The following is a 13,446-nucleotide window of genomic DNA, read 5'->3' on the forward strand; positions in this document are numbered from 1 at the left end:
GAGAGGGTGTGATGTGTCACTAAGGATTGCCCTCCCCTTCCTTATTACACCAGACTCACAGAGCCGCGTCATGCTAAGTTGTTGTTGGCCTACAATCTTGCTAGACATATTAACAATCTTATTTAGTTTGTTCTTGTTAGCGATTGACAATGAGAAAAACCAAGCAATAAAACAAAAACTGAGGATACTCTCTATAAATGAGCGATAGAAAAGAATCATTATATCTTTGTCCACTCCGAACTGTCGAAGCTTCCGTGTCTGTGTGTCTGTGTGTGTGTGTGTCTGTCTGTGTCTGTGTCTGTGTCTGTGTCTGTGTCTGTGTCTGTGTGTGTGTCTGTCTGTGTGTGTGTGTGTCCAGAGATGGGCGAAAATACATCATAAAGTATTTTGATACAAATTACAAATACTTGCTCAAAAAATGTATCACAATACAAATACAAAATACCTGTCTGAAAATGTATTTGAGATACAAATACGTATTTTGTATTTTGAAAATACATGAAAATACATTTTATAAAAACGTATAAAGAGCTGCAACGATTAGTCAATTCATAGATGAATTGCCAAATATTAAATTAATTGCCTATTTTGATGATCTATTAATCATTTAGAGACATTAGGAAAATGTCATAATTCTCTGATTTCAGCTATTCAAAAGTGAAATTTTCTGGTTTCCTTAGACAGTAAATCCTCTCTTTAGTCCTCTGTCACAGTATGTGTACTCCCTAACACACTGCAGTTCTTCCATTTTAGTTTTAGTTGTTTTTCAGTAGAACTAATTTCTCCTTCAGCTCAGCTGTTAATCACCTTCCGTGAGGGCTTTTGACTTAAAGGCAGCATTTCTGCATGTTAACCTCAAGTTTTGGAACTTTGACTATGTTTAGCCATAGATATCTGACATCATAACACAATATATAAATAACTGAAATAGGTAAAAGGCATAGTAGGTCCCCTTTAAACAACCTTACATTCACCACCATGTCAGTAACTTGTCGTCACAGTATTTATTTAACGTGCAAACTTATACAACTAGAAAAGGTTACATTTCAGGAATTGAATGCCCTGATGCACATCCTGTCTAAGGTTGTGAAATTGTGAATCGGTGAGAGGAACGATGAGAAACTGCATCTCAAACAAAAAAGGCCTTCCATGAAATTGGACTCTTGTTCAAATCCTTACATCCTTAAAATGACTTCCCCTCCTTCTGCTTCATAAACAAAATCCAAAACAACCTGGCTATCTAGAACATAATTACTAAAGAACAATCACTCACTGAATACAACTTTCCACTATCAGCAGTGGTAACACCATTCTAGTGTCAACATCTGCACAACCATCATTATGCACAGTGAAGCTCAGACATCCTTGTAGCAACAGAAAGACATTTTTGATTTTCATTAGGGTACTTTGGTGTTCAGTTATAGTTTTTCAGTATAACTAATTTCTCCATCTATTCAAATCAGGTTTATGACAGTTAGTTGTTTTTCAGTACAACTAATTTCTCCTATTCAAATCAGGTTTCAGTTTAGTTCAGTTAGGTTTTTTTTCAGTACAACTTATTTCTCAATCTATTCATATCAGGTTTTAGTATAGTTCAGTTAGTTGTTGTTTTTCCAGTACAACTTATTTCTTCAGCTATTCACATCAGGTTTCAGTTTAGTTCAGTTAGTTAGTTTTTCAATACAACTTCTTTCTCAATCTATTCTGAATCATATCAGCTTTCAGTTTAGTTCAGTTAATTGTTTTTCAGTACAACTTATTTCTCTATCTATTCTGAATCATATCAGGTTTCAGTTTAGTTCAGTTAGTTGTTTTTTCAACTTATTTCTCCATCTATTCATATCAGGTTTCAGTTTAGTTCACTTAGTTGTTTTTAGTACAACTAATTTCTCCATCTTTTCACATCAGGTTTCAGTTCAGTTAGTTGTTTTTCAATACACCTTATTTCTCCATCTTTTCATATCAGGTTTCAGTTCAGTTTAGTTCACTTAGTTGTTTTTAGTACAACTAATTTCTCCTATTCAAATCAGGTTTCAGTTCAGTCCAGTTAGTTGTTTTTTAGTACAAGTAATTTCTCTGTTTATTCATATCAGGTTTCAGTTTAGTTCACTTAGTTGTTTTTAGTACAACTAATTTCTCCATCTTTAGTTTAAACCTGTGTCAATGTTTACATGTGTCAATTTGAGAATAAAAAGAAAAATGTATTTTATGTATTTGAAATACACAAAATACAAGATCTGAAAGTATCTTGATACAAATTACATCTCATTTTTCTCTGCCCAGCCAAATACAAATTACAAAATACAAAAAAGTAGTTGAAATACGTATTTCAAATACAAGTATTTCAAATACTGCCCATCTCTGTGTGTGTCTGTGTTGTGTCTGTGTGTGTGTCTGTGTCTGTGTGTGTGTGTGTGTGTGTGTGTGTGTGTGTGTGAGAGCCTTTTCCCCCCTGCTAGCCCAGAGTGAGAGTAACACCAGCAGCCAGACTCTCTCCTGTGCAGCTACAGCGTGAACGGAGAGAGCGAGACTAACCGGCAATAAGAGGAAGATTCCAATCAATAACATGTAAAATAGTGTCTTGCAGGGTGGTATATCTCCCCCTACTGGCCACACTGTTAAGATCGACAGGTTGACGGGTAGGCTAACCTGCTGGTCTTATATTAACGGGTCTGATATAGGAAGTGGTGCAGAAACACCACAGCAAGAACAGATAGCAGCAAAGATGGAGACAAAAACGCATTGACCATGAGTGCAGCTGCAGAGGCACAGTGTTACAGCCACAGGCAGCCATACTGTCATGTCAGCAGAGGATGTGAACGCCATCCAACGGTCAATATTTATTCATAATTCAGGCTAGTCATTTGCCAGCCTTTTGATGGGCTCTCTGGTATTGCTGAATGATTGACAGCAGAGGTCCAGTGAGTGCATATCTGGGCAGAGACGAGTGCCTCGTGGCTGCACATCGTGCAACAGAATATCGCCTACGAGTCACGCGGCCAACGAACGCGGTGAGGTTTTGGCTCGGAGTCTGAGGACGAACATTTGCGGTTATGTCATCTGGGCCTGTGTGAAAGCTGAAAAGACAAGAGAAAGAAAGTGGAGTAATTAAGATGCAGAGTGAAATGAGAGGAAGAGACAGCAATCACAACAAACAGAGGAGCGTTTTTTGGTTGCTTCGTAAAGCTCCTACACGTCTTTTCCTAAAGGGCGTGATCCAGAAAGGTTTGTGGCCGGCGTCAAGGCAAAACATTTGGTAAGCAGTAATTCACGACAGAAAGGGAGGGAGAGATATTGAGACAGAGAGAGAGAGAGAGACAGACTGAGATAGAGATAGATAGGTAGATAGATAGATAGATAGATAGATAGATAGATAGATAGATAGATAGACAGATAGATAGATAGATAGATAGATAGATAGAGTGAGTGGGGAGGTGGGGAGGTGGGGATGTGAGGAGGAGGGAGGTGGGGAGGTGGGAGATGGGGAGGAGGGGAGTGGGGAGGTGGGAGATGGGGAGGAGGGATATGGGGAGGAGGGAGGTGGGGAAGTGGGGATGTGGGGAGGTGAGGAGGTGGGGAGATGGGGAGGTGGGGAGATGGGGAGGAGGGAGGTGGGGAGGAGGGAGGTGGGGAGTGGGGAGGTGAGGAGGTGGGGAGGAGGGAGGTGAGGTGGGAGGCGAGGAGGAGGGAGGAGGGGAGTGGGGAGGTGGGAGATGGGGAGGTGGGGAGGAGGGAGATGGGGAGGAGGGAGGTGGGGAAGTGGGGATGTGGGGAGGTGAGGAGGTGGGGAGATGGGGAGGTGAGGAGGTGGGGAGATGGGGAGGTGGGGAGGAGGGAGGTGGGGAGGAGGGAGGTGGGGAGGTGGGAGGTGGGGAGATGGGGAGGTGGGGAGGAGGGAGATGGGGAGGTGGGGAGGAGGGAGGTGGGAGGTGGGGAGGAGGGAGGTGGAGAAGTGGGGATGTGGGGAGGTGAGGAGGAGGGAGGTGGGGAGTGGGGAGGTGAGGAGGTGGGAGATGGGGAGGTGGGGAGGAGGGAGATGGGGAGGAGGGAGGTGGGGAAGTGGGGATGTGGGGAGGAGGGAGATGGGGAGGTGGGGAGGAGGGAGATGGGGAGGTGGGGAGGAGGGAGGTGGGGAGGAGGGAGGTGGGGAGGAGGGAGGTGGAGAAGTGGGGATGTGGGGAGGTGAGGAGGAGGGAGGAGGGAGGTGGGGAGTGGGGAGGTGAGGAGGTGGGAGATGGGGAGGTGAGGAGGAGCGAGGTGAGGAGGAGGGAGGTGGGGAGGTGAGGAGGTGGGAGATGGGGAGGAGGGAGGTGAGGAGGAGGGAGGTGGGGAGATGAGGAGGTGGGAGATGGGGAGGTGAGGAGGAGGGAGGTGGGGAGGAGGGAGGTGGGGAGATGAGGAGGTGGGAGATGGGGAGGTGAGGAGGAGGGAGGTGGGGAGGAGGGAGATGGGGAGGAGGGAGGTGGGGAAGTGGGGATGTGGGGAGGTGAGGAGGAGGGAGGTGGGGAGATGAGGAGGTGGGAGATGGGGAGGTGAGGAGGAGGGAGGTGGGGAGGAGGGAGGTGGGGAGATGGGGAGGAGGGAGGTGGGGAGGTGAGGAGGAGGGAGGTGGGGAGGAGGGAGGTGGGGAGGTGAGGAGGTGGGAGATGGGGAGGTGGGGGGGTGGGTGGTGGGGGGGGGGGTGGGGTGGTGGGTGGTGGGTGGTGGGGGTGGGGTGGGGGGTGGGGGTGGTGGGGGTGGGGTGGGGGGTGATGTGGTGGGGGGGGGGGGTGGGGGTGGGGGGTGGGTGGTGGGGGTGTGGGAGGTGGGGGTGGTGGGGTGGGGGTGTGGAGGTGAGGAGGTGGGAGATGGGGAGGTGAGGAGGAGGGAGGTGGGGAGGAGGGAGGTGGGGAGGTGAGGAGGTGGGAGATGGGGAGGTGGGGAGGAGGGAGATGGGGAGGAGGGAGGTGGGGAAGTGGGGAGGTGAGGAGGAGGGAGGAGGGAGGAGGGAGGTATGCAGCGAGAGGGATTTCTGGAGAGGTATGCGATGTAAAACGGTGGAAGTGGGATAGCAGCTGAGGCCGTCCAGAGCTCATGAATCAGGCTGAGGCACCGTGAAGCAGCAGCCATCATAGGAGCCAGATGGGGCCTTGGCTCAACACTGGCAGGGCTGGAGGAACACACACAGGCGAGATGAGATGGGAACAAACAGGCCCTTATGCTGCAGACAGGCAGGCATGTGGACGCACGAGAACGCTAACACGCACGGCCATGGCGCGTAGGCGCCGGTGTGAAACACTGTAGGTGCACATGTACTGTATGTGTGAAGTGCATGGACAACACGCATCCACGCACGCACGCACGCACGCACGCACGCACACACACACACACACACACACACACACACACACACACACACACACACACACACACACACTTTCACATAAATCTTTTTTTTATGGTTTATTGTATATACAAGACAGACCTAATTCAGCTTTTATATAACAAGTAATGTTTGAAGGTCAATTTTCAGATTTCATTTTGCTGTATAGGAAATTCAATTCAAAGCTGCAAAAGTGGCTTTAACAGTCATTAGCTTGGGCAAAAATCTGACTTTTTTTTTCCCAGCGAAGCAAAAATCGATATATTTTGGAATGGGATGAAATGGGCTAGGAAAAAAGAGAAAGTTAAAAAAAGAAGAAAGAAAGAAAAGCAAGAGAAAAACTCAGCTACCTGCAGAAGACACGTGACGTTGCCCTCACATCATCTGGACTGGTCGCTGTTTAAATGGGCCTTGAAAAAGTGTGTTTGGTGAATGAATGGCTTCCTAAAGGCCCATCATCCCTGTCTGCTTGGCTTAGGTGAGACAGACTGTGACTGATGCAGCCTGTAGTGAACCCATATGATCCTGCTTTACAGCCCACAAAAGAGATGGGCCGAGGAAAACGACCCGCGCTTTATGGACTTAGATAATTATCGAGTTTTACGTGATGGCCTCGCTGCAGTCACTCATGAAAAAGAAAAACACTTTTAACAATCGCTCATCCCTGTTTCCCTTTATTTGGTTTTCTTTTAAATCAACTTTACAACTTTTTTTTTTTTTTTTTACGTTTTCTGTTTTAACATTTAAACATTTATAGTGTAAATATATAAAGAAATAAAGTCTTTGCATGGCTATCATAATAAAAGCAATGCTTTTCCCAAGTCAGCTCTTTCACTGAATAAAACGAAACTACATAGCCTATAATTACATAATGTATTTAATATTAACATAGGTACATAATATATCATTAATATTAGTTAAAGGCTTTTTGTGGGTGGTTTTTGAGATTCCATGTGTCCACAATTTACTTTTTTCATTTTCGTTGAAATAAACACACACAAACTGTACTGGCATGGTTTGTCCAAGAAACAAAAATGTAGATAATCCCTCCATAAACATCGATGTTGTTCATAATCATGTTCATAAACATGTCCATGGTCAGTCCCAATAACAGTTTATACTCTGACTGGCTTCTAATTATAGCCCAACACCCCCCCCCCCCCAGATTAATCAGCTTTGAAATATGGCGTTATTGGCATCTATCAGATTGCTGTGGCAGGATTTCGTTTTTTTGTGGTGTCATATAGCCAATAAATCCAAGCTTCATGAAGGCAGAACACAGGGTGATAATTATGAACAGATAGAAAACAAAACTTTTCAGATGGGAGCATTTTAGTCTCACTAAACAGATGGCAGCTTCCAAAATATCTATAATGCATAATAGTCCAAACACAACTAAGTCTAAACAAACGCTAATCCCATTGCTATGATGTGCAAGTGGGATGGGGCCTGTGTGCTTGAGGAAATATGCAAACAGAAAAGAAACCTAAAAGTTAAATAACATACCTGACAAAGTTACAGTTGCCATGCAACTATATTTTAGTTACAAATGTATGTAATTTCCCCATTCAATATAAACAGTTAAAAGACTGCAACCCCCCCTACCTTAGAAGCAGCCATACAGAAGAAAAAAACGATCCCCACGTGCCCTAACATAAGGTTTTATTAAATTTACATCCACGTGTAAAGGTTTCCTTCAGCCCCATCCTTTCTCTGCCTGAGGGCCTGGGAAGGAATGTCCTTATTATGCTGCCTTCAGGTGCTGTTGGAAATATTAGAATTAGGAGCTGAGCGCAATGTTTTCGAGATGTCACGCTTATAGTGAGCAGAAAGCATGGAGCCGTGTGTGTGAAGAACTGCACGTGATGCATTTCATTCAGGGATGCAACCTAAACTTAATCAACCCTAATTTGTATTTTATTTGTTTAGCTTTATACTGTGATATGACTCTTTCAATTCATAATTCATGGTTCTCAAGCTTTCACATTAAGGACCGCTAAACTGACACAAATTACACCACGGACCCCCCATTTGATAAGATCTTTAGCCAGTGTCCCCATCTGATAATATTTTTTGCGTTTAGATGTTTTATTACGCTACTATTATTACTAGGCTACTGTCAAACTAATGTACTGTATGATGAGTAAATACAGTAAACAATTCGTGTTTTTGTTTTCATTCTTTAACTTTTGCTCATCATGCTATAAAATGTTAGCCTGGTAAACCAGCCCGTCACGTGAACTCACATTTCATTTGGTTCTGCCAAATGAAATGTGAGTTCACGTGACGGGCTGGTTTACCAGGTTAATAAAATGTACAAATCAACATCAATTAGTAACCTGATGTGCATTGTCTCATTGCAGTACAAAGTAGCTCTGCACCATTTGATTCCTAAAAAAGAAGAAAAAAGAAAAAACAACAACTGCCATATATCTTTGTTATTATTTCCATCCAAACGCACCTGAGTTTTATGTACGACATCCAAACTACTAGAGAGGCAAGAGCTTAGAAGGAGAGCCTGAAGGAAGCATTATCCACGGTTTCCTGTTGGAGAGGCTTTTCAGCGAAAGAAATATGCTGCTTAACACAGACATCTAGTGGCCACTTGTTGTAAATAGCAGAAACATTTTCATGCCACAAACCCTGATGACTTTTTTAGCCATGTTCAGACTAGGAGGCCAAATCTGATTTGTGAACTTTAGTGACCTATTAATGATTGTATCCAGATTGGTTTTATGAGTCTGGACGCTCCAAGTCTGATTTGTGTCACTGTCCCAAACTATGGAGGTCTGGACACACAGATCCAACTTGAACACTTGCCCAAATCAGATTTGTGGCAGTGTGGACACACTCCCAAATCAGATTTGGGAAACCAATCAAGATAATGATGATTAATGACTTCAGCAGCAAATCGGATTTGCCTGTAATGTGAACATGGCCGTAGTCTCAGACTCAATATAGGAAAATAAGATTATCTTATTGAATATAACCTCTAATTACAACACTCATTCTTGTACATTCTCCAACTGGAATCATTTCTAGGGAATGATATCGTTGTAGTTTTTTTGCCCGGGGGGGGCTGGGGACTCCAGGGGCCCCATAGAGAACTACACTGCCCTGTAGACGTCTTTATGAACACACATCTATCTCCACACAATAGTTGACATGTCATCTCAATTGGTGTTAGATTTCATCATTATGAGACGGTGCAATACATTTTTCCAGACATAGCTACCTCTGAATATTAGTTCTTAATTCTCATTTCCTCATGATAATAACATTAATATGAATGCTGTAGGCTACTGTACTGTGTCCTCCACTGACTAACCACTACAATGCCCATCACAGTACCTCCAAGTGTCCACTAGATAGCAGGCACGCTCTTTCAATGCCCTCTAGCCTCTATACCTTTTAAATGCAGGATAAGGTTGTACCCAATAGAGCCTCTGGGTGGCAGGAGAAGACTGCTGCAGACTGGAGGCAGATGCACTCATTAACCCCCTCCTTCCACCCCAGTGTGAGAGAGTCCTTATCCTCCACAGCACTGTCACTGAGATAGCATAGCTACAGCTACAGCACTGTCACTGAGATAGCATAGCTACAGCACTGTCACTGAGATAGCATAGCTACAGCACTGTCACTGAGATAGCATAGCTACAGCACTGTCACTGAGATAGCATAGCTACAGCTACAGCACTGTCACTGAGATAGCATAGCTACAGCACTGTCACTGAGATAGCATAGCTACAGCACTGTCACTGAGATAGCATAGCGCTGATATTACTGAAAGTACATCAGCTCCAGCCACATGGCACAGACTCTGCCAGGCAGCTGCTTGATGTGGACGAGGAGCGGGGCGATGGGACAGACTAGTCTCTGCCAGGCAGCCGCTTGATGTGGACGAGGAGCGGGGCGACGGGACGCAAGACGCCGTCCCAGCACCACGCTTAAAAAGACCTGTTTGCTTTGTGTCTTCTGGGGCTGAGAAAAGTCCTCCAGCCTAACTTAAGGTGACCAGATTTCTCAAATGAAAATCGGGGACATTTTCTGGCCCGCTAGGGGGGCCCAGGGGGGGCTGTGCCCCACCGGCTTTTAGAAAATTGTGTACATTTTACAGTAAAATGCATAAATCTGGTGCACTTTGAGAGCAAAAGTAAGAGGCTAGATCTATGAAGAACTTTGTGATTTTGAAACAATTGAAAAAGAAGCAGTTTACAATGGTTACTAGTTATCTGGCACATTTTACCACAAATTAGACAGCCTAGGTAATTCATGGGAAATAGGCTACTGGTGTATTGTGTAGAGTGGCAGGAACATAGAGAGGGACAACTTCTCTCTTTGACCTCACCAACTGGTGGATAATTTATTTCCACAAAACAAAAACATTACAGTAGTGATTTATTACCTCAGTAAACACTTTCCTTGAGTTTAGGGTGTCGCTCACCAGTTTCAAGTATTCAATGGCCACATGACCATATTAACTGCTAATTTAATATTAAATGCTGACAAAATAATTAAAAAAATCATGTTAATACTAAAAGGCAATTTTAATGATTAAAATTGTAATCTAGAGATAAATATGACCTATTGTGTTAATTTAAACCAGGGGTTATCAAAGTTTTGATGGCTGAAGGCCAATTTAGGGAACAGTAGGCTAATGACTAGATAACAATGATCCATCGCCAATCATATTAAAAATTGACATTTTTTTCAATGGAGTTTGGTGTACATAAAAACGTTACTGACTTCTCTGCAAAAACGTTTTGAGTTAGTTACTGCACTTACTTACCAGATAGTTTTACTGTACTTTTAACTATTCAAAACAACTGGGATGGATAACCCGCTGAATGGGGTCCGGTAAACAAGGACGGTAGCAAAAGCAGCAAGCAGACGCCGCCTCTCGTTCGTCACCTCTGGGGCTTCAGTTGCGGGCGGCTGGGTCCTGGGAAAACCACGGAACGGGCAGAGGAAGAACATCTAGCCTACTCTGTGATCTACTCTGTCACACACAGGCAGCACTTTGCACAACGTGCACAACGACAGGCTTTTGTGGTGCCGCAAATGCTCTGTTATCGAGTTTCTTGCCAGTATTATTATTTGACTTTGTGGCCAAAATCGGGGACATTTTCGGGGACAGCTCCAGCCGGGGACAGAGCACCGAAATCGGGGACTGTCCCCGAAAATCGGGGACGTCTGGTCACCCTAGCCTAACTTCACCCAAGGTTTCCAATGTTTGGCAGCACATTGTAATGATTTCTACATCAACATACTGTTTAAAAATGATATAATCTTCTTTGGGGCTCTTCATCAATTATGAGAAATGATATAGCGTCTATAGTTTATGACATTATTTCCTATTTTACCATATTTTTGGGCTATTTTGATTTAAATCGGAATAGAACTGAGATGGAGGATGGGGGTCCTGTCTCCTGGGTCGTGGAGGCTGACTTTGGTGCTTAAAAACTTTGTTAGAGGTGACCTCCAGCCAGGCCTGGGGGGATGTCCGCGTTCATGCAGGCCAGGCCGACTTTGGTGCTTAAAATCCGTGTAGGTCACCTGCAGGCCTGGGAGTCTCTCCTGGCTCATGGAGGCTGACTTTGGTGCTTAAAAATAGGGACGCAAATCTCTGCGGTTTGTAACTGCCGATATTTGCATTTTTCAAGTCAAAACAGCCCAAAATATGGTGGGGATGTAATTCTCTGCGGGGATGCAGAATTCGGCATAAAATCGGAATTGTCTTGGCAGAGTCTAAACAGACTGAAAAGTGGAAGAGGTGATGTAAAAAGGAGTGCAAACTACACTGAATGTATAAAATATTAGAGACGTGGCGTCTTCCTGATTTTGAGTTGCTATGCTTTTCATTCTGTTACTTCTTACAGTACTCTGAATTTATGTCACAAAGAGAAAAGGTGAGTAATCTATATTCCCCATGTAAACCTGTGTGTAAAGTGACTTTAGGTGGGTTTACCTCCGCTGCATCTCTGCTTGCAAGACAGCATAAATCAAGCACTGCTCATGTTTTGATCACCTATGGGTGCATCAGTGACTCAGACTAAGAAATGCCCAGAATAGGACAAATTAACTCTTTTGACCCGGGCCTGGTCTGATGTCATCGGGGCAGTATGAACATGTGTTCACAGATAGGCTAGGATAGGGGTAAATTATACACCTGCAGGCACAGACTGACACAATCCTCATCTCCTTCTCTTCCTCCATACCTCTCTCTGTTTCTTCCTCTCGCCCTCTTCTCCCTCTCCCTTGTTCTTCACCACTTCATCATCACTTCCAAGATGGAGGCCTTTACATTTCTCAACAGCACAAGATCTACCTGTACCGCGCAACTACGTGGAGCCATAAGGCCAGGATGTACAGAAAGACTAGACTAGAGGACTAGAGGACTAGAGGGAGGGTTGGAGGAGGCAGCACTTTAAACACACTAATGGCCGATTCTCCATCATCTTTAGCCTCTCAGGGCCCACAGGCAGTCCAGAGCCACACTGCAAGTGGCTCCGCCCACACATACAGATGAATTAATCACTGCCTTTTTTTCTATAACTCGCCCCCCTCCCTCCCTCCTCTCACTCTTCCTCCTCTCCTCCCTCCCTCCTCTTCTCTCACTCTTCCTCCTCTCCTCCCTCCTCTTCTCTCACTCTTCCTCCTCTCCTCCCTCCCTCCTCTTCTCTCACTCTTCCTCCTCTCCTCCCTCCCTCCTCTCACTCTTCCTCCTCTCCTCCCTCCCTCCTCTTCTCTCACTCTTCCTCCTCTCCTCCCTCCTCTTCTCTCACTCTTCCTCCTCTCCTCTTGTGATTGGCTGTGAGCAAAACCATAAATAGTTCTCTCTCTCTAAGGAGTAGAGCCTGGTATCTGTCACTGCAGTGTTTCCCAGTGTCAAGATTGCAGTTAACGGTCTTGTTTTTTCTAGATCTGTGAACAAAAAGGATGGACTGCAGATATCATTTGACTGGAGAAGTTTCAATACTAGCCTACTTGGTACTGGGTTATTTCGGTGGATACTTAAGTTTAGGTATTGAATACCGATACCCAGCTCTAGATATTAGTGCTCATGCCTCCTCCTCTTCTCGCTCCACCACTCTCCCCTCTCTCTCCTCTCTCTTCTTCTTCATGTCCCACAGTGCTGTGTTCAAGGTAAATAACTCCTCCCTCTCTCTCCTCTCTCTTCTTCTACATGTCCCACAGTGCTGTGTTCAAGGTAAATAACTCCCCCCTCTCTCTCCTCTCTCTTCTTCTTCATGTCCCACAGTGCTGTGTTCAAGGTAAATAACTCCTCCCTCTCTCTCCTCTCTCTTCTTCTTCATGTCCCACAGTACTGTGTTCAAGGTAAATAACTCCTCCCTCTCTCTCCTCTCTCTTCTTCTACATGTCCCACAGTGCTGTGTTCAAGGTAAATAACTCCTCCCTCTCTCTCCTCTCTCTTCTTCTACATGTCCCACAGTGCTGTGTTCAAGGTAAATAACTCCTCCCTCTCTCTCCTCTCTCTTCTTCTTCATGTCCCACAGTGCTGTGTTCAAGGTAAATAACTCCTCCCTCTCTCTCCTCTCTCTTCTTCTTCATGTCCCACAGTGCTGTGTTCAAGGTAAATAACTCCTCCCTCTCTCTCCTCTCTCTTCTTCTTCATGTCCCACAGTACTGTGTTCAAGGTAAATAACTCCTCCCTCTCTCTCCTCTCTCTTCTTCTACATGTCCCACAGTGCTGTGTTCAAGGTAAATAACTCCTCCCTCTCTCTCCTCTCTCTTCTTCTACATGTCCCACAGTGCTGTGTTCAAGGTAAATAACTCCTCCCTCTCTCTCCTCTCTCTTCTTCTACATGTCCCACAGTGCTGTGTTCAAGGTAAATAACTCCTCCCTCTCTCTCCTCTCTCTTCTTCTACATGTCCCACAGCGCTGTGTTCAAGGTAAATAACTCCTCCCTCTCTCTCCTCTCTCTTCTTCTACATGTCCCACAGTGCTGTGTTCAAGGTAAATAACTCCTCCCTCTCTCTCCTCTCTTCTTCTACATGTCCCACAGTGCTGTGTTCAAGGTAAATAACTCCTCCCTCTCTCTCCTCTCTCTTCTTCTTCATGT

This window comes from Poromitra crassiceps (genome assembly GCF_964638095.1).
Source record: "Poromitra crassiceps genome assembly, chromosome: 5".
Lineage (NCBI taxonomy): Eukaryota > Metazoa > Chordata > Actinopteri > Beryciformes > Melamphaidae > Poromitra > Poromitra crassiceps.